General features: G+C 53.0%; 1 long non-coding RNA gene across 1 annotated transcript; it reads right to left on the bottom strand.

The window, feature by feature from the left end:
• Window positions 1-1,648: 1,648 nt before the first annotated feature.
• On the bottom strand, window positions 1,649-3,483 carry LOC308472444. Its single transcript, XR_013983521.1, has 2 exons — window positions 2,579-3,483; window positions 1,649-1,835 (listed from the first exon to the last, which is right to left on the bottom strand). It is a non-coding gene; the product is annotated as an uncharacterized lncRNA (long non-coding RNA).
• Between the last annotated feature and the right edge of the window lie 15,786 nt (window positions 3,484-19,269).

The following is a 19,269-nucleotide window of genomic DNA, read 5'->3' as shown; positions in this document are numbered from 1 at the left end:
CCAGAGAGTCTCGGCGGCCGCAGCAGATCAGAGGCAGCGCCGGACGCGCAAGGAAACTGACCGCGGCGAGCACTGAGTCTGCGCCAGCGAGGCGCTGCGCCAATAGGCGCGCAGCTCGCGGGTCATTGGCTGGCTGAGGACAGCCGACTGGGACTCGATGTGGTTGTTGCTAGAGCCTCTTTCTTTCTTTCTTTCTTTCTTTCTTTCTTTCTTTCTTTCTTTCTTTCTTTCTTTGGAATGTGCCTGACTAGATCACGGTCTTTTATTCTGCATTTGGCTATCTGATTATAATAAACGCCATCCCTGCCCTCAGGTTGTTGTTTCCACTAATATGGATTAATATTACAGTATTAGAGCTTCCCAGCGTTAGGGGCATGTTCATCACTACAGGGACATGGGAAGTGAGTTTCCTGCGCCGTACACTTGGGTCACAAAGAGCTGGGTGTCTTGGCCACTGTGTTTCAGTGTATGGCGATGAGAGTGAGAGAGCACTCGTGGTTTTGCTCCGGATTAATTAATCTGCATTGTTTTGGGGGATACGAATTGAATTGGAGTCCTCTGATTCCAACCTTCAGTCAAATGGGGCGCATTAGAAGGGAGAAACCATCCTGTGAAACTATCTTGACCAGCGGGAAGGGCCATAGCTCCGTGCAGAAGCTCGTGCCATGTCCCTGTCTTGTGTATACAAAAGCCCAAATGCATATGGCTTGGACTGTGAAATCAAGAGCCCCAGTCTCTTGCTAAAAGAAACGCAGGAAAATGCTCGTGCCCATCTCTCGCCGCGGGGTGGGGCAAACACCCTGCAATGGAAATCCTTGGGCCTGGGAGTAGCCAGAATTTTTGTAAGGCTACTTTGTTAGGGGGTCAGGTCTTTTGTAGGAGGGGCGGAACCGGCGTGATTGGTCAGTTACCGTAGTTAAGTATTGCCATTGTTTTACTTGAACCCCCCTTGACCGCGCCCATGTCCTTGGGGGAAGTTGGAGAGACAATCTAGTTTATCAAGCATCATCTGCCTACAGACACACACCTAGCACTGATAAATGCGAGGAGAGAAACTTCCCAATCCCAAGCAGGCCAGAACAAACATTACTCCCACCTACCCCATCTCTTCCTTTCTAGGCAAGAGACATTCCACTTTCAAAGGCAACAGATAACTGCGCCATATTGTACCTGGCTGAGGAATCTAATCGAACAGCTTCCTGTTTGGTCTTGTGGAGGCAAAAGGTGCTGGTGGTGGTGGCGGCGGCGGCGGCGGCGGCGTGGATTCAGCTGTTCTTTGAAGGAACCGTTCCTAGTGGCAAATCTCAGTTAACACACAGCACTGGGACGGGAGGAGGGAGAGAGACCTGGACAGCTGTTATCTCCGATCATAACGTAATCCATATAACCCTTCACCCACCAATACTATTTTAATTAATCTAAAATGCGTGCATTGTGTTCTGTACAAACGGTCTGCGCCCTCCATCTCTCGCTTATCATTTAGCTAGGGGAAATCTTTCGGGGAGTTTTGGGGAGCGGGGGTGGGGTGGGGATGGAATCGCAGTGAACACACCTGTTCTGTTTGCGTGCCAGGATCAGAAGCTGCAAACGACTCTACGTTCCCTTATTTAAAACCAAGTAACAACCTCAAAACAGACGCTCAGAAGAGCCCAGTCCACAAAGCCCGCCTAATCCAGGCCGTTTTCCCCTGAAGTTCTCGCACTCCGTTTGAATTTGCTTGTGAACCCCAGTCTTCCCGAACTTCTTGAGCTGCTTTTTGTTCTCTTCACCCTCAATATTTACGAGATCCGTGGATTTCAGGTGCTTCCTCTTTCCGATAACAAGCGCTCCGGAGGCTGATATGCACAGAGAAGGGCGAGAGAGGGGGAGATTTGAGGTTATGAGCAAATAGTTATTTCACCCTTCGCTCTGCCCACTTTCCAACTTTTTTATATATAGTCTGTCACGCTGCCTAAGTTCCACGGTTTGCAGAGAGAGTGACACGTGTGCAGACGCTGACGGGGCTGTGCGCTCTTACCTGCGAAAGGAGATGTCACCACAAGACTACTGCCGGAAGTGGTGTGTGTTTCATTCTTAGTCCTGTCAGCACTCTGAAGAGAACAGCTGTAGCCGATTTCCTTCTCCCCCTTTCCAAGCCTGTCGGAGATCTACCCCCCCCCCCTGTTTTGGGGCTGCGCCCGTCCTCAAAAAACTGCATCCGCTCCCTAGCTTTCTGTTAAGCAGGAAACCACCAACGGTCGTGTGGTTGGTTGGAGTCCCTTTCTTGCTTCGAAAGCGGAAAGCAGGGGCTCAAGACGCGGGAGGTGGGGTGGGGACACTCGGAAAAGACTTGCAAAGTAACTAGTCCGCATTAAGCAACATCTTTTTAACAGCCCACCCAAACCGCCTGGTAATTAACCATCGATATTCAGGATTAATTGACACAGAGTAGGAAGGGAGCAGCTTCTGCAGGTCGTGTTAGGACAGCCCCAGTGACCTGTCCCTACAAAATAAAGGTGCCTGGAAGTCAAAGGTGTCTGGCTGTCATCACCCCGCCCCCACAATCCGGTCGCTACATCTGAATATCTGAAAGCATTACCTGTTGGATTTCTATGTTACGTCGCTGATCATTGGCACGGGAGTCCGGACATTGGAGGAGAAATGGCAAGCCTGAAAATGGCTGCTAGTCTCACTTGTCTTGCATGTTGTGTGAGGTTCCTCAGCGGCTCTTGGAAGGAACTCAGGACATGCTCGAGGGTGGCACCCTTTCTCACGGGTGCCATTTAGAGAGGGAGGGGGGTTGGGTGTGCTCTGCAATAACAATTCCCTCTGTGCTTCATGGATACTGTTAAATCCTGATTCTGACAGCAGGTTCGAGCACTAAGGGAAGTCTGGAACCACTTCTCTGGGGAAGGTCAAGGGGAGATTCAGAAAATCATACCCTTCTCTGCCCAAGGAAGTGGTTCATTTCTCCCATGTTAACTGGTTGCTCCACCTGTTCCATCATCGCGTTGCCTCCCACAAAATCACTTTTGTCTGCCGTTGAACCGGTCCTGGGGCTTTTCTTTCTAATGAGAGAGAGAGAAAGGACCAAGAGCGATTCCTTTTCTCTTTCTCACAAGGCTAGGCTCTGACTGCCAGTGCCTACACACCATCACAATTTGAAGCACATTCCCACTACCACAAAAGATTCCTGGGCATTGTAGTTAACCCCTCACAGAACTACAATTCCCAGCAACCTTAGCAAACTGCAGTTCCCAGGGTTCTTTGAGGTGAGGGAAATGTATTGCATTTGAGAGGTATTCAAAACTGTGTTAGGCTGATCAAAAATTTCACTAAATCTGGGTGGGCGAATCCATGATGTCACAGAGAAGGTGGGAAAGGGCTGCTACTGGCGTCCAGTGCTTATATAGATAGGTAAACTGATATTCACCGAAACCAACAAGTCCTGCCTTTGGGAAACCCGGCTTCCTCCTAAGCTCAGAGGTAGACGCTGGTTCTGGTTAATACAGCAAGGGGATCTGCATACCTTCTGCATAGTCATAGGGACAGGCTGGTTATTTCTTCTCCTATTCCACTCTGCCTCACCCCGCTGTACGATACTCCCCTCTTGGCTGCAGCCAAGTGATGGCACGGATTTGAGGCCTGGCTGTCTGCTAGCCTATACAGATTCCAGATTCCGTCCAAAAAGACCCCCCGAAGATGTGGAACAACAACAGCCCCTGGGGCAGGCGCAGAAAGGAAAATCATAGATGCGGCAAGCGGTGGGGAGTGAGGACAGAGTCGTACCAGGCGTTGCAATATCGTAACTGCATCAGTGCAAGGCGAATGGTCTTCGTAGAGAGCAGAAATACGTGAACCGCCTTGAGATGTACGGATGAAAGGCGGTATACAAATTTTATTAAGAAGAATAAGAACAAGGGCTGGATTCTGGGCATGCAAAGGAACCTGGCCCTGACTTGGCCTTCTCCTGCAAAGAGCTAAGCACCAGAAAAGCAGGCAGAAATCACTCTTTCTAGAGAGATACATTTTCCAGCAACTATAACAGCTAATAAATAAAACAAACATAAACGTAGACAGAGCACTAACAAAGTTTTCCACGCAACTGCAAATACACAGACGCGTTGAATCTTTACCGAAATCAAGGCAATGATGTTCCATAGAAAAGAGGACTTTCCTGGAGATATTAACCATCCTTGATCATGTCTCCCTCCTAACTGCTGGAACCCACTCTCTCTCTGTGTGTGTGTGTGTGTGTGTGTGTGTGTGATTTTAATCTCGCTTTCCAGACTGCTGTACTCCCTCCGAAAGCAGTTCGCTTCCATTACAGACGCAGACTTACAAAGTGAAAGGACGAAAGGAGAGAGTGGAAAAGGTCAAGCAGCGAGCAGTTTAACGATGCTGGGTGGGGAAAGTGAGGCATCTCTCACTCAAGAGGCATCTCTCGTCCAGCTGGGGCCTGGTTGTTGTTGTTGTTGCTTGCACAGGGGTCGGGTGTCCTGTGACTTTCTGCTGGGTCTTAGAACTGCGTGCACTGGCAGAGGCCAGAAGTCACATGACCTGCCACCGGCCCTTGGAGCAAACAGGCGAAGGATGCTGCCGGACCAGGCCAAACTCAGAGCTCTCGCCTTCCTGTCGTCTGCAAGGATTCCAATTCGACTGGAGTCGCTGTTCCTTCCTGACTTGCGTGCATCAGACTGTGGGGCTGTGCCGCATCCCCAATACTTGGCACTTCCTTAGGTAACTTCAAGCGCCTCACCTGTACCCGGTCTCAATAATCTCCTAACAACCCTGTAAAATAGACGAATGTGATTTTTATAATGCTCCAGTCTGGAAACGTAGCTTGCCTCAGGTCACAACCTGGATCCTCTTCATATCTTTACTTACAAGTAAGCCCCGCTGCGTTCAGTGGAGCATATTCCCTTGCAGTTGCGAGATCAAGGCCAGGGGTGCCAACCTGAATCAAATATTGGGGGGGGGGGCAGATAAGCCCTGCCCAACATAATCGATCACATGATGTGGCACACAAACAGCATTTGAATGGGAATTCCCCATAATTTTTGAGGGAACCGGCCCCCTAAAATATTTAATTGGGGGGACAAGGGACCATAGGAGTTGGCTCCTATGGGCAAGGCTAAAGTGAGATTTGAACGGCGCGGATTAACCGTTTCTTCGCCGCAACGGGAATAAATTCCATTGGAAGTAAGCATGTTTAGGGTAGAAGAGATTGCAGCCTTAACCGACCCATCACAGCCAGTGCTGGACTGAGACCATAAAACTCACTGCAAAATCTTGGAGCAATCACTGCCTTTCAGCCTAACTCACCTAACTAGGAACACAGAAAGCTTCCGTATCCTGAATCACATCATTGGTCCTGCTGGTTCTGTATTGACTATGCTGGCCAGCAGTGGTTCTCCAGACAGGGGCATTCCCGGGCCGATCTGGAGATCACAGATTTGCAGAGTTGGAAGAGACCACAAGGGTCATCTAGTCCAACCCCTGCAATGCAGTGGGGCACCAACCAACGACCCTGAGATTAAGAGTCTCACGTTCTACCAACTGAACTATCCCTCAGAGATGTTGGGGACTTGAACCTGGGACCTTCTGTATGCAACGTTGACGCTCTACCACTGAGCTACAGTCCTTCTCCTGAGTTGGTGCCATCCACAAAGATAGTAGGCTCTGACGTGCCACAGACTTCGCTATCTTTTGCCACGTTTAAGCTGGAAGTGCCTACCGGAGGAGGAATAACAAAAAGCAAAACCACCACCATCTACTGTTTTTGAATGAACTGTCTTCTTTCCATTGGGATGGGGGTCCGGATTAGCTTTTAAAGAGCGTCCCTAACTCCATTCTCTAGCAACCTCTCAATACTATGCATGTCGCTGTATAGTCGATAGGTACATCAGAAAAAGCGGTAAGGTTTTTAAGAAAATCTCTGATCATTAATTCCTAAGTCCCGCTGCTGCTGCTGCTGCTGCTTCAACAACAACAACAACAACAACAACAACAACAACAACAACAACAACAGGTTGGTGAGTGTTGCGTAGATCTCAAATGTGATCTTTTATTCGCATAAAGTGACGACATTTTGGGCTGCGGAACTGGCCTCTCGTTCCGGCTTTTCACTAGTGGAAAGTGCTTACTCTCCTGCAAGTCCTTACAGGGTCCCCCTCCCCTCCACGGACCGCAAACACCCTCCTGAGGGGCGGGTGACACCTCTGGAACATTATGGGGTGTAAGTAGCGGCAGCGAAATCTGCGAAAATTACATGCGGATCTCCGCTGGACTTGCGCAAATCCACCGTTGCACACAGCCCGCTGAACTCAATGGGGCTTCGTTCTGAGCAGACCCGCGTGGGATCGCACTGCACAGCTGCAAGCCCGAACTCGCTAACTGGAAAGAGGCTGGGGGGGGGGGGGGAGAGAGACTTTCCTGAAAGGTCGCCTACGCAGCCAGGAAAAACGACTTCTCGACGTGCCAGGGATTCTTTCAAAGGCAAGCGGGCGTTTCCTGGACCTCGGTCGAACTTCCGCTGCCTGTTGCGGACTTTGATCTTCTGCAGACTTTTGATTCTGACTCGCCTTCGGAAATCGCCCAGGCCACAACAAAGGGAGCCTGGTGGTGCGTGGAGCTGTGTGTGCTTCGGGGAGGCGAGGGGGGACAAAGACGTAGAAGAGACGGTTCACTTCAGCTTCGATATTCACAAAAGCCCTCAGTAAATTGTAACTAGGACAGAAGAAAGATAATTGATTTTTTCTGACGCTCTCTCTCTCTCTCTCTCTCTCTGTGTGTGTGTGTGTGTGTGTGTGTTCTCGTCTCTGGGTTGTAGGAGGAAAGGAAAGGACCGACTTTCCAATTATTTTCAAGAACTGATTTCCAGGGAAGTGACTGAAGAAATCCAAAGCAATTCCCGCAAGGCGCTTAGCTTCCAGTCCTTTGCACACTGGGGCAGATTCAATTTCAGTGCAACGAGGACATTCTTTCGAATATCGGTGTTTCTCAGAGGACCCATAATCAGGAATCAGCTGGGAGAATCCTGGACCCGGTTTCCGGGTCAACTCCGTCCTAGTTCGGGAACAGTGAGGTGGGAGTTGGGGTGTGTGTGCCCCGAAAGCTCATCCTTCCAGGGATGCGAGGGTGACTGCCCCTGAAATAATAGAATAATTGTAGAGTTGGAAGAGATCACAAAGGTCATTTAATCCAACCTCTTGCATTCCTGAAAGAGTCCTGCGCTCCTGGTCGGAAACCGCATTTGTGGTTTGCAGCTTGTGGCCACTCCGAGTATTCCGGTCCTACTTGCTTTACCTCCCTCGGTTGAGCGGAACAAAGATGTGTGTTTTACACAGCCAAGACTATCCCTCTGCTTTCCGAAGGACAATTGTTGGGTTTGGGTAACGCTACTCGCACCCTCTAGAACGAGTTGCCCCGCCCTGACAAAAGAAAAACCCTGACTCAGAATTAATGAAATTATTCGAACCCGGGTACACCTGCAAACCGCTGGATTCTAGAGGTCTGCCGGCAGCCCCAGTGTCTTGAGCACAGTCTCTTTTCTGCGAGGACGTCACTTTAGACCCCTTCAGGTACTGGTCGCGTTATCTTTGCTCCAAAAAGAGAGGTGCCTGAAAAGAAAGTCTACCTGGAAACTCCGCTACCAGCCTTGAAAGCCTTGTTCACTCATCTCAAGTCGGTACATAATTCCTGAGGCTGTGATATCTCAGAGATGGAGAAAATGTCCTCTGTGTGTGCTCAGAGGAACCTTTAGTCAGATGCCAGCCAGGACTCCAGCACTAGCTTTGATGTCAGAACCTGCTCTGATACTGAAAGCAGATTTTGGAGCGTATCATTTATACAAACTTCACCTCCTTTAAAGGAAACTATTATTTTAACAGGCTATAGTAAGTTTATGCACTGCTTAGAGATCCATGCTGGTCTAAACAAGCAAGAACCACTGTTGGTTCAAAAGCCACATTAGGGCAACACCTTCATTACGTGCCCAAATGTCACAAAACAACGCGCAAGCTTTCGAGTTTTCCGGGGTCTTCGGCGCCTCGCGCGCTATTTCGTAGCATTTTTATTAGCCCAACAGAGGTCTTAGATGATCTCCCGCATTTTTTCAGCAGCCAACACGGCTACCTCCGAGTTTTCTGCTACTCCTCTTTTTTGCTGTTGCAGTTTCTGAAGCTGCTCTTTTTGTGACAGCCTCTCATTCCCAAAACGCACCTCCCTCCCGGGATTAGGTACGGTATTTCCGAAGTGGGGCAGGAGGATGTCTCGTGCTATGTGTGCTGCGTGGTAAAGAATAATTCCAGGTACATTCCATAGGTGGCATCGTGCTACTAGAAATGGTCTCTGCGCGCGAAAGCGAGGGAGCCGCCGAACCAGGCGCGAGAGCCGCTTCGTTTCAGCAGAAACTTCTCCGCTCGCCTTGAGGAATAAGTGCCACCTGGTTAAAAACCACACAAGCAGAGGATGGGTGGCCATCTGTCTGAGACTCCTCTAGCTGAGATTCCTGCATTGCACGGGGTCCCTTCCAACGCTACAGTTCTATGATTCTATGGCCGCACAATCGACCCTCCACTTAAACCAATGGGGCTTTTCGTTGTCTTCACACCAGAACCTACGAGATACCAATCCGACAGCCTGATCTTCGGGTTCAGTGAGATTTACTCCCAAGTAATTGTGTGCGTTCTTGGACGCCAAACGCCCCTTCATAATCCTGATGTATTATAATTTCAAATGAACTATTCATCCGGTTGTAAATGCGTCTTGAGGGCACTTACACCTTAGACCCATTTATTCGGGTTTAACTCTCCCGTTGGGCTGTGTGTGCCATTTTTCTCCTGGATCTTCCCTTCTCTCAAAAGTATTATTATTATTATTATTATTATTATTATTATTTTAAGTACTTCACATATTCTGAGTTTGCGCAGTGTGTGTGTAAAATCGCAGCCTCTGAAAGCACATGGAAATTGTCATCCACACACAAAATCGTAGGAGCTACAATTTCGTGTGTAGGTGATCAAAGAGGCGATGAATCTCAGGAATCTGGGGCTCAGAAAGCAGGGTCATCCATCGATTTTCACTGTGGTCTCCTTCTGCGCCCCTGTAGCCTGGAATCAGTAATCCTTTTCTGCCCAAGCAGAAGACAAGCGGGTGAGGACTCCGATCTGTCTCTATCCCTTCCCCCGTCCCTCGAAAACCAGGACACAAGAGAGATTTGGCAGAACACGTTGGGTTGCTCCAGGTTCCAGGACGTCTGTGCTTCCATCAGCCGCTCCCTGGGCAGAAATACGACGGGGATTAGGGAAACTGGTCGGCCAGGAGAAGTTTGGGCGTGTCGTGGGGGAATGAATGGAACTATGTGTGCACTCACTGGCGCTGTGGTCAGGAACCGAAGCTAATGTAGACAGAATAGCAATGTGGCAACCGCGTGGTGGGGGAAACCTGCACCCAGGGGGTTGATGTTGGGGGACCCATGCAGAGGCGCTGGCTGGGCTGCTGACCCTCAAACCACTGCGCCCCACTGCAGACTGCCCAGACCTGAGCCAAGCCCCAGTGGACCTCTGCCTTAGCGCCAAGAGCGGCTTCAGGAGCCGCGCAGCGCCTCGCGCAGGGAAGTGGGCTCCAAAGGAGATGGAGCCCACAGCTGGGGAGATGCTTGGCCACGCCATCCTGTGGGAATCAGTGCCACTACGGTCAGTGGGGCATGCTCCCTAGTAAGTGTCTTTAGAACCCCATCCTAAGCCACAAGCGCAAAGCAAAGGCCACTCCGGCGCCGCCGCTGCCGCCACCCCCGAAATAAATAGAGGGCTGGAAGCCGAGCGATCTTTGACGGACACCACCCAGAACATGACACCCATCAGTTCCTTACACACACACACACACACGTTTCAGGCTCTCCTGGTTCTCTTCTCCTTCCCGCCACGGAGAGAGGAGGAGGCTATTTCAGCCACTGGGACCCGCAAACTCACACAGAAAAATCCTTGTGAGATAAAATTGCTCCATTCGGAGGCGGTGCGGGGCTGGAGTGTGTGTGTGTGTGTGTGTGTGTGTGTGTGTGTGTGTCGGCGGCTGCGGCAGCGAGCAGCTTTATCTGACACTCTCCGCCTTGCAAGGACGTTTCACACAAAACGCCTTTTGTTCCCGGGGACGGCGGCGGCAACCCCCACCCAATTTGCCTCGAAACACAAACATGCGTGTTCCTCGCAAACCAGGCTCGGCTCTCCGCAACAACACTGTCCGTCCGTCCCCCCCCTCCGCGACAGCCAATGAAAGGTTGCCGTGACAGGCAGAGAATCTCGCCCTACGTCCATCCCCACCACCTCCCCGGTCTTCTTCTCGGATCCATTTTGTCTGAGCTACACACACTGAGCCATATTCGTGTTCGGGGAGTTGTTTATCTTCCCCGCCGGGTTCTAGAAAGAGCCAGCAAAATCCAGTTGTTCATGAGGAAGGGAGGGAGAGAAAGGGAGGGAGGGAGGGAGAAGCCCCCCAGAATAATCTCTCTCTCTCTCTCTCTCTCTCTCTCTCTCTCACACACACACACACACGTTTGCCTCTTTAGTTCCTCAGCTAGGGTAAAATAGCCCTGTTGTGAAGGGGGGGGACGCCGTGTATTTGCATGCTAGTCCCCCCCAGCCCCCACCCGCAATCTCATCCGTGGCACATCAGCTCGCTGACGTCAACAGAAGAGAGGAGGAGGAGGAGGTATAAATTGGAATCTGACAGCTGTAAGGAGGTGTGACGGCGGCAACTCCTTCGCCTCGGCTAGGAGACGAGCCCTTTCCAGGCCGCCCCATAGGCCCGCCCTCCGTTAGTGTCTGCCTTAATTTAAACCGCGCAAGGGAAGTCGCCAGGATTTGCACACACCCCCGATCTGTTTCCAACAACACACCGAATCTGAAACGCGAAGCAAAAAGAGAAAGCCATGGGGAAACCAGAGGGCCCCTGAGCACGTACAGAGTGCCTTTCCTCCCATCATCTTTATACCGCCACCGCTATTCCACTGACATCTGCCACGGCTAGGAAAGAGCTTCCAGGCAGGCAAGAGGGCCGTGCTGTGTTAGGGGGGGAGGGAGCCCACCCCATGCCCGTTTGGATTGGACAAGTACGTGTTCCGCTACCCCCCCCCCGTTTGAACGTCATGCAACGTTGGTGAGCCAGAGGGAATAATAATAATAATAATAATAATTATTATTATTATTATTACACACGGCTCCCCAAATTGATTGACAGCAGGGTAGGGAGCGGCAGCTCTGCCAGCACCACTTCCTTCTCAGATAGGGGGGATTCCCTCCTCTCCTCTCCACCCCCCCCATCAAGCAGGTCCCTCCAGGGGTGCTCAGGTGACTGCGGCACGAGGGAGTCCTCAGGAGCTGCAGCCCTGCCCCTCCCCCCTCCTTCCTTCCTTCCTTCCTTCATTTTGGCAGCAGCGCCCGGATCCGTGCCTAAACAAAAGCCATTACTGCGTGCGAAAGTATCTCCCGCTCATTTGCATTCCGCCCCTAATAAGCAAGCGGAGGATTTGCAGCAGCCTGCGCTTAATAATAATAATACTAGCCCGCGAGATGGGGGCGGGGAAATATGGCAACCACATCTGTGTCTCGATCAGCAGCAGCAGCAGCAGCAGCAGCAGCAGCAGTTCCTGCAGCCCCTGCAGCCCTGCCCCTCCCTCCTGCCTGGGCACCGCGCTGCTGCTGCTGCTGCTGCTTCACCCGGCCTCTGGCATCGATCGCCTTTTAACTCGTCTCGGGCTCGGGCGGGAGAGGGAGAGAGGGAGCGGGCGCGCGAGGGCGGGGGGGGGGCGGTGCGCAGGGCGGGGGAGGAGGAGGAGGAGGAGGCGAAGGCGAAAGCGCCGAGAGAGAGAACAAGGTAGATACTGTATTTAGGTTCATGCCCTTATATGGTGACGAACGCGGCGCCCTGCAGACTAGCTGCACCATAAAAGGAAGCGGCGCGAGAGCCTCGGGTGAGCTGTTGAGCGCTGATTGGTGCGCCCGTATCTCGGCAACCGGGCTTCAGTGGTGGAAAAGAGCCGAGGATTCTAACCCCGCGCGCCTTCCCCTTCCCCTCCCTCCTTCTCTCCCCCCCCCTTTTTATCATCCCCTCTCTGCCCCCCCTCCCGCAACCCACCACAAAGTCAGCAAAGGCAAATATGGTGGGAAAGAGGGGAGGGGAGCCCCGTGCCCGCCTCCCTTCCTTCTCCTCTGACATGTCGCCTTCTTGCCGCTGAAATTGCCAATTTGGCCCCCAGCAGATAATGGGTTTCCACCAGCACCAATTCTCCCTCCCTCCTTTTCTGCTCCCTCTCCCTCTCCCACCCCCAGCTCTCTGGCCTGCGTAAGTCAGAAAGAGCGTAATAATAATTACAATTAGCTGCGCAAAGAGATGGCTTCTACTGGAGTGGCTGGGTTTGGAGCTCAGAGACTCGTGTGTGTGTGTGTGTGTGTGTGTGTGTGTGTGTGTGTGTGAGTGTGTGTGTGTGTGTGTGTGTGAGAGAGAGAGAGAGAGAGAGAGGCGGGAGGGATGGATAGGGAGACAGATAGATCTAGGTGTACATGACGGATGGACAAGTATGCCTGAGTGATGGATGGCCCAATGAATACCAGGCCTTGATGGATGGGTTCAGCAGAAAGATGTTCACAGGGATGTTCACATTGGTTAGAGAGATTTCGGGGGTTGATAGATGCAGAGGAAGGGGGCAGGTGGGCAGAAGGACAATGGGGGAAAGTTGCGCATTCCCTCCTACGCCAAGGGTCGTTGTCAGCATTGCACAGGTGCAAGCCAGTTCGCCCCCAAAAGCGCTCTCCTCGGAAGTGGGATGCACGTGTTTCCGCATACCTGCTCTCCGCATCCACACGTTTTCACGCGTACCCTTACTCAGCTTTACGAATGTGTGGCGCAATCCTGTTGTGCATGTTTATACCAGCAACCAAAGCCCAGTGGATTCAGAAGGGGCCTACTTCCGTAAAATTTGAAAGGGTAAGATTTTGGCCTCGGCTCGTCTCATTTTTAAAGGGAGCCACAACCGAGGACAGGATTAACCAAGCTCCCAAATCCAATTTGCTTAGGCTAGCTAGCCACAGAAGGCCTCGCTGCCTTATGGACAGATGCTTTTGAGACTGGGCTTGTCTCTGGATGACCTGGGAATTCCTAGGAGCCAGAAAAATCCAGTCCATGGGAGCATTACGCGTCATGGACGCCCGTTTTGTGGGATGCTGCTGCTGCAGAAGACCATTTAACATTCTTCTCTTGAAATGAAAGGGAACATTGAGGAACATGGAAGACTTTATTTCCCCCTAGTGACCTGGCGGACACCGCAGTGGTCTCTACCAGCAGTGAGACAAAGTGGCAAGAGTCTCGATCCAGCAGCACGTGGCAGCCAAGGACTGGAGCGCAGGGCTGAGATCCGCAGACTTTGGGCACCGTCTCCCGAAGGGCGCAACACCCTCAACCTCTGCGTTTTGGAAATTTAGGTGGCCACTGGCCAGTCCAGGTGAATAGGTGCGCTATTAAAGGCGTGTGAAGGAAAACGAAATAAACTGGGGCGGGGGGGGGGGGAGAGAGCGAGCCCTAGCGCTTAAATCCTAGTTTGAGCTCCTATTTGATCCTCGGCATTTTGTGGACGCAGAAGCAGCGGATAGGTATACATAACATGGGCGGAGGTGCAGAGACTGGAGGGGAAACCAGTTTTACAAGGAGAGGGAAAAAAGCAGAAAGAGGAGAGGATTCATTCTTGTTCAATAAATAAATACCGGGGAGCGTTTTAAGAGACAATGAGACTCTTTTGTCTTTTTGGTGGCAGCAGAGGAGCAGGGAATCTCTCCTGCCATCTTTGCCTGTATCTGAAATGGCTGCTGCGGTTACCATGGGGGCCCTTGCGCCGCAGTGGCTCGTCGGCTGCGGAAGAGGCAGCGTGGTAGATGGGCCAGTTAACCTCTCCCGTGCCACCTCAGGTCTCCTGGACTCTGGGGTGGGGGGCGAGAAAGGCGCCCGCAGCCCCGCTCCTCCCTCCTTCGATTGCGCTCAGGCTCCGAAAGACCCATAGGTTTCCAGGGCGAGAAGACACTGTCTTCTTCAACCTCCCTCCTCTCCACTGGCCGAGGGATCGCGTCCAGCGTTAGCTCGCCACTTGCTTATGGCCTGCTCGGGGGTAGGGGAGAACTAGGGAGTCCGCAATGCCCGCTGCTGCTGCTGCTGTTGAGCGATCAATCCGAGCCCGGCCTCCGAGCCCGGCGCCGCTTCCTCTCTGGCAGCTCATAACAATGTAGGTCACCCTGCTGCATGAGATTTGCAGGCTGGGATTGAAACGGCTCGCCTGGCAGCCCGGAGCTCCGAGCTGGCCTCGCTCAGCAGCCGGCTCTGCACCACCCACACAGCTCCTTGGTTCAGAGATCGCTGCTGTGGCGCGGAGGGAACCAGCCACGACGAAGCCCTGGTGTGTGTGTGTTTTTTTAGAGGCGTCTCAGGAGGCTGCAAGCTGGAGCTTCCGGCCCCCCGAGCTGTGCCAGCTGCCCAGAGCTCGCTCGCAGGCCCACCTTGGTAGCCAGCCGCAGCTGAGGCCTTGCGCCTGGGAGCAGGTGCAGCAGGGGAGAGTAGAAGCATGCCTTCCCGGAGCGCAGGGATCGGGTGGCCCCGCTGGGGCAGGAGCGCAAGAGGCGGCCCACCAACGCCCTTGTTGTGTGTGAAGCCCCTGGCCTGGCATCCAGTCTCTGATGCCCCCCTTAGCCTGGCCACCGCAAGGCGCCTCGCCAATAAAAGACTCTCCCTGTGGGGAGAGAAAGAAACGGCTGGCTTCCTTCCCCTAAAGTGCGCGGACAGGCAGCGTTTTGAAGGTGCCCGTGAAGATGTGATGGCAACTGGAGAACTCGCCCGGCAAAAGCTGTCGCCGGCAATGGCATCCGTGTCTAATGTCAGCCGTAGATTGTCGCTGACGTGGATTGTCGCCGACCAAGCGAGAGAGAAAGGTTGAGACCTCCCTCAAGCTATCCTAATCCTTTGTCGGAAGTGCAGGATCCCTAGGAAACACGCCTCATTTCAGAACATTTGCTGTTTCGTGCAAGGAGCGCCCGAAAATCCGCAATGGAATGAATTCTAAGGGAAGGCCCGTAGCTCAGCGCTACGTATCTACCTGGTTTCCACGCAAAAGAGCTGCTATTCAGTCCCCGGGATGCCTATCTGAAACCTTAGAGAGACGCTGCCGTAGCACTACCAGCTTCCGATACTATTTCTTTATTTCTTTGGCTCACGTTCTTGTCTCCAAAGTGAACCCCACCCCCCGTAAAGGTCTACGCTTCTCCAAAAAGTACAGACAAAGCAGTTAAAACAAAAGAGGCCGTAGGTAGATCTTCCTTCTGCGCCTGACCTTGGTTTTGGCCTTCATATTGAAATCAGCAATAACTGGAGTTCAATTCTTGCTGATGTCCATATGAAGTTCATTGTGAAGGTCGGATTCAGTTTGAAAAATTCGCTTACAATATCGCCCCAAACTAAAACGCAAGCAGACAGAGACAAGGGTTACCAAAATAGACGCTGGTCCCGGCTGCAACCGTTTGGCGCTATTTTCTCTCTCCCGCCCCATTCACAGTTATCTATCTGCTTGCCTGCCTACCGTGAAACGTCACCCAGGACACATTTTTTTTTGAAACTTCATTGATTTCAGGATTTAGAATCTGAGCTAAAGGCTGTGGAGATTTAGGGTTTTCAGCTAGGGACTAGAGATGCAGACGCTGCAATTCACTCGCCGCTTCCCCTGGAGTTGTAAGTTTCAGGGAGACGTCGGAAAAACTATCCCGGCGCTTTGCAAATGGCCAGTCTGAACTGCACGCTGCAGCCCTTTCCCCACTTGCCAGGGAGCAAAACCCGGCAAGCTTCCCTTAGACTAACACGCATGCTGTGAGGATCGTGCCACCTGCGCACACGCGCCACGAAAAGACGCCTTGTTCGCGAGCTCAGTGTGTTTGGAATTGCCGGCTGCGGCGCGCGCGCGTGTGTGAACGTGAGAAAGAGACACTTGACGTGGACGAAGCAGATCCCACACCTTGCCAAAGTATCCAAACTACGGGCATTCGATGTTTGCCTTCTGCTTCGGTGTCTGCACTCCCTTGGCATGCATTGGCACGTTGCTTCCGCCCTCCACCCTCCACGTGCTCCTGCCCGGCCGCGAGAGGCGTGTTCCGAGCTCTGCCAACCTCGCCAGGGCCGATCCCGCCGCGGCTGCATCCGCATGCTCTCTCTCTCTCCCGCGCCCGCCCGCCATGGCGGCTCCCTTCGCCAGCTTCAACGCGCTTCCTTATACGGCTGGCGATCCGGCGCTCGCCTCTTTTTAGACCCTTGACATCAGCGCCTGTAGCCGAAGCCCGACGCGCCTCGCGAGAAACCCCCCGGTGTCGGTCTCCTCCTCTTGACCTGTTTAATCCCGGGTGAAATACCAGTGCCTAAAAAGGCTTTCGAGGGTTTATTTGGTTTCTGTCTGGAGATACGATTATAATATATACACCCACTCCTCGAAGGGAAGCGGGGGGGGGGGGGGGAGTCTGGGTATGTGGCTGCATATACCATGCCACTTTTACAGCCCTAACCGCGTTTGCTCTGAAGCCTCTCCTTTCTTTCCATAGTTTCACTTCCAAGGAAGTGTGCGCAGGATAGCAGCCCCCGTGCTTTCGATGTTTCACACGCCCTAGTTCAATCGTGGGATTTACTCCCATCCACCCCCTTAAAAAAAGAAAAATAATCGGATCGGGGTGAAACCCCTTCTTCCCCGCCGCACCCCGGTGAGGTAGGACACCACTTCTACTCGCGATTCACAGACGAGAGCCAACTGAGTGAGGCTAAGAGGCGGCGACTTCCCCAAAGCTAGAAGGATTTCTTCGAAGCCAGCTCCCAGCCCTGAAGACGTGCTCCGAAATGGCACTACTCCCAGCTTGGTTTTGCAGTTTTGTCAGCGGATTCGGATTCCTATATTATACCTGCGTTTAGACAGGTTGAGAACGCAGGAACCGAAGTTTCGTTGCCTTTTCGCTGGTGGCAATCCAAGGTCCAAGCAGATATTTTGCAAAAGTAGACATTTGTTCTCTCATCCGATCACCAGCAACTCGGACAGTTTCGCACCTCTGCACATCATACCCCAAATTCACAAAATTACACTCTTCCCCCCCACCACCCCGAGTTAATTAATCTACAATGTGCCGCCTCTTGGAGTACTTTTCCTATTGCTTACAGACTAGACTCCTTAATCGGAGGGTATTTATTATGGGGGCGGGGGAAGGATCAGTCACCCCAGTTGTGGGTGAGGGGTGGGCAACAGGATGGTCAGTATGCAGCTAAGGTGCAGTGCTGAACATACCCGCGAGGAAATAAGCCCCATGGACCGCAGTTGGACCCAGCGCAGAGGCTTAGGATCGCTCTGCCCCGCTCCCTTTCTTGCGCATCAAATGAATGAACCAGCTGAGAAGGACCACCCGCCGGCCCTGACTCCTTCTCGGTCTCTCCCAGCCCTGAGGCAGGTTCAAGACCTGCGCCAAGACATGTGCCGTCTGTCGGACGCCCGGGTAGCTCAGGCTACTTGGGCGTTTGCTGCGGCTCTGGCCCAAGCTCTGCTCCGGGTCTAGGGCAATCCCGGAGAGGTGACCTGGTGGATCCCTCGGGGCACTAACTGCAAGGCGGTAGAAGGCACGCTTGCTTCTGCCACGCACCAGAGCCGCCTCCTTCAAAGTCTTGCTGTCCAGAGACTGAGCAGGGGGTCGGGTGGGGAGGCGGGAGGGTTCTCCTCTTCCAGGTTTCAGAAACAGCTGGGAAGGAGGAGAGGCTGGTGGGGATCGGGGGAACGAAGGAGCAAGAGCCCAGCTCGGATCGCTCTTCTGGAAAAAAGAAAACCGAGTCTAGGCAGCCATTTTCTGATGTTTTTCTGCCTTTAGGATTGGATCACGTTGGAGAAAGAGGAGACGGAGCGGGGGGGGGCGCAGGAGCTTCGAGGGGGGGGGGGCGATCCTGCGGCAGAAGAGGCAGGGGCTGCTGCTGCCAGGCGTGGTGGGTTTCGGCGAGCCGGAGCGGCGCAGGGAAAAGGGCTTTATGTGCCTCTGCCCACCCCTTGCCCCGCCATTTTGTACTTCGCCAGCTTTTCCCTAAAGTAGAGATAGAGAGAGAGAGATGGCTGGCCACATGGATCCTTCGCGGCTGCTGGGGAAGAGAGAGGCACCCCACAGCCTGACTGCTTTCCCTGCTGTCACCCCTCTGGTCCTCATGCGGCGGCGGCGAGGGGTGGAAATAATGAATGGAGAAGCAACAGGCTCGGACCTCCGCACACTCAGCCCCGCTGAGCGGGGTCCCCTGGTCTTCTCCAGTGCGAATCTAGAGTGTCCCACCTCCACTTTGGGGGCTCCGGATAACAACAAACGGGGTCAGGCCAGGGTCCCTGGCTTCAGCCTCCACCCGACTCTCCCGACAACCCCCCACAAATATAAGCCCACCCCACGCGTTTGCTTCGGATTCTTTAATCCCGAATCACTGCTGACTCTGTTTCTGCACCCACAGCCACCAAGGCCGACGGGACTACGGGGTGGAGAGGATGGAAGGGGCGAGCCCCTACAACCTTCTTGGAAATTCTCAGCATCCACTGAGATACAGTGGTACCTCGGGTTACAGACGCTTCAGGTTACAGACTCCGCTCACCCAGAAATAGTACCTCGGGTTCAGAACTTTGCTTCAGGATGAGAATAGAAATCGTGCTCCGGCGGCGCAGCGGCAGCAGCAGGAGGCCCCTTTAGCTAAAATGGTGCTTCAGGTTAAGAACAGTTTCAGGTTAAGAACGGACATCTGGAACGAATTAAGTACTTAACCCGAGGTACCACTGTATATTTAAAGTACCCTTATAGCTCTCGAACAGTCATAGCTTTCCCCCAAAGAATTCTGGGTGCTGACCTCGCAGAGCTTTTATTCCCAGCACCCTTAACAAACTGCAGTTCCCAGGATTGTCCATGGCTGTTCCAGCGGTATAAGACTGCTTTGGATGTGTGCCGCGTGGATGTGACAACCCAAAACCACGGAGAATTTCCCAGCTGCAACTTCTCCCCGGATTCTAGCCAGTTCTTCCTGGTCTCTCCAACAAGTCACCTGCTACTCAGCTCCTCCGGCCTGAGGGCCAGGATGCCACCCGTTGCCAGCGCAGAAACGGGAGAGTTTGAACGCCGCCAAGGGCAGCCGCAGTAGCTCAGCTCGGCTTGCGAACAGGGTGACAGTTCCAACGGGGTGTGCACCCGCTTCTCCCCTTTGGAAGCCTGCAATATTGCA

The sequence above is a fragment of the Podarcis pityusensis genome, assembly GCF_964106645.2.
Source record: "Podarcis pityusensis genome assembly, chromosome: 2".
NCBI lineage: Eukaryota > Metazoa > Chordata > Lepidosauria > Squamata > Lacertidae > Podarcis > Podarcis pityusensis.
Note: the sequence above shows the minus strand (reverse complement) of the source record. Positions and strands in the feature narration are given on the sequence as shown.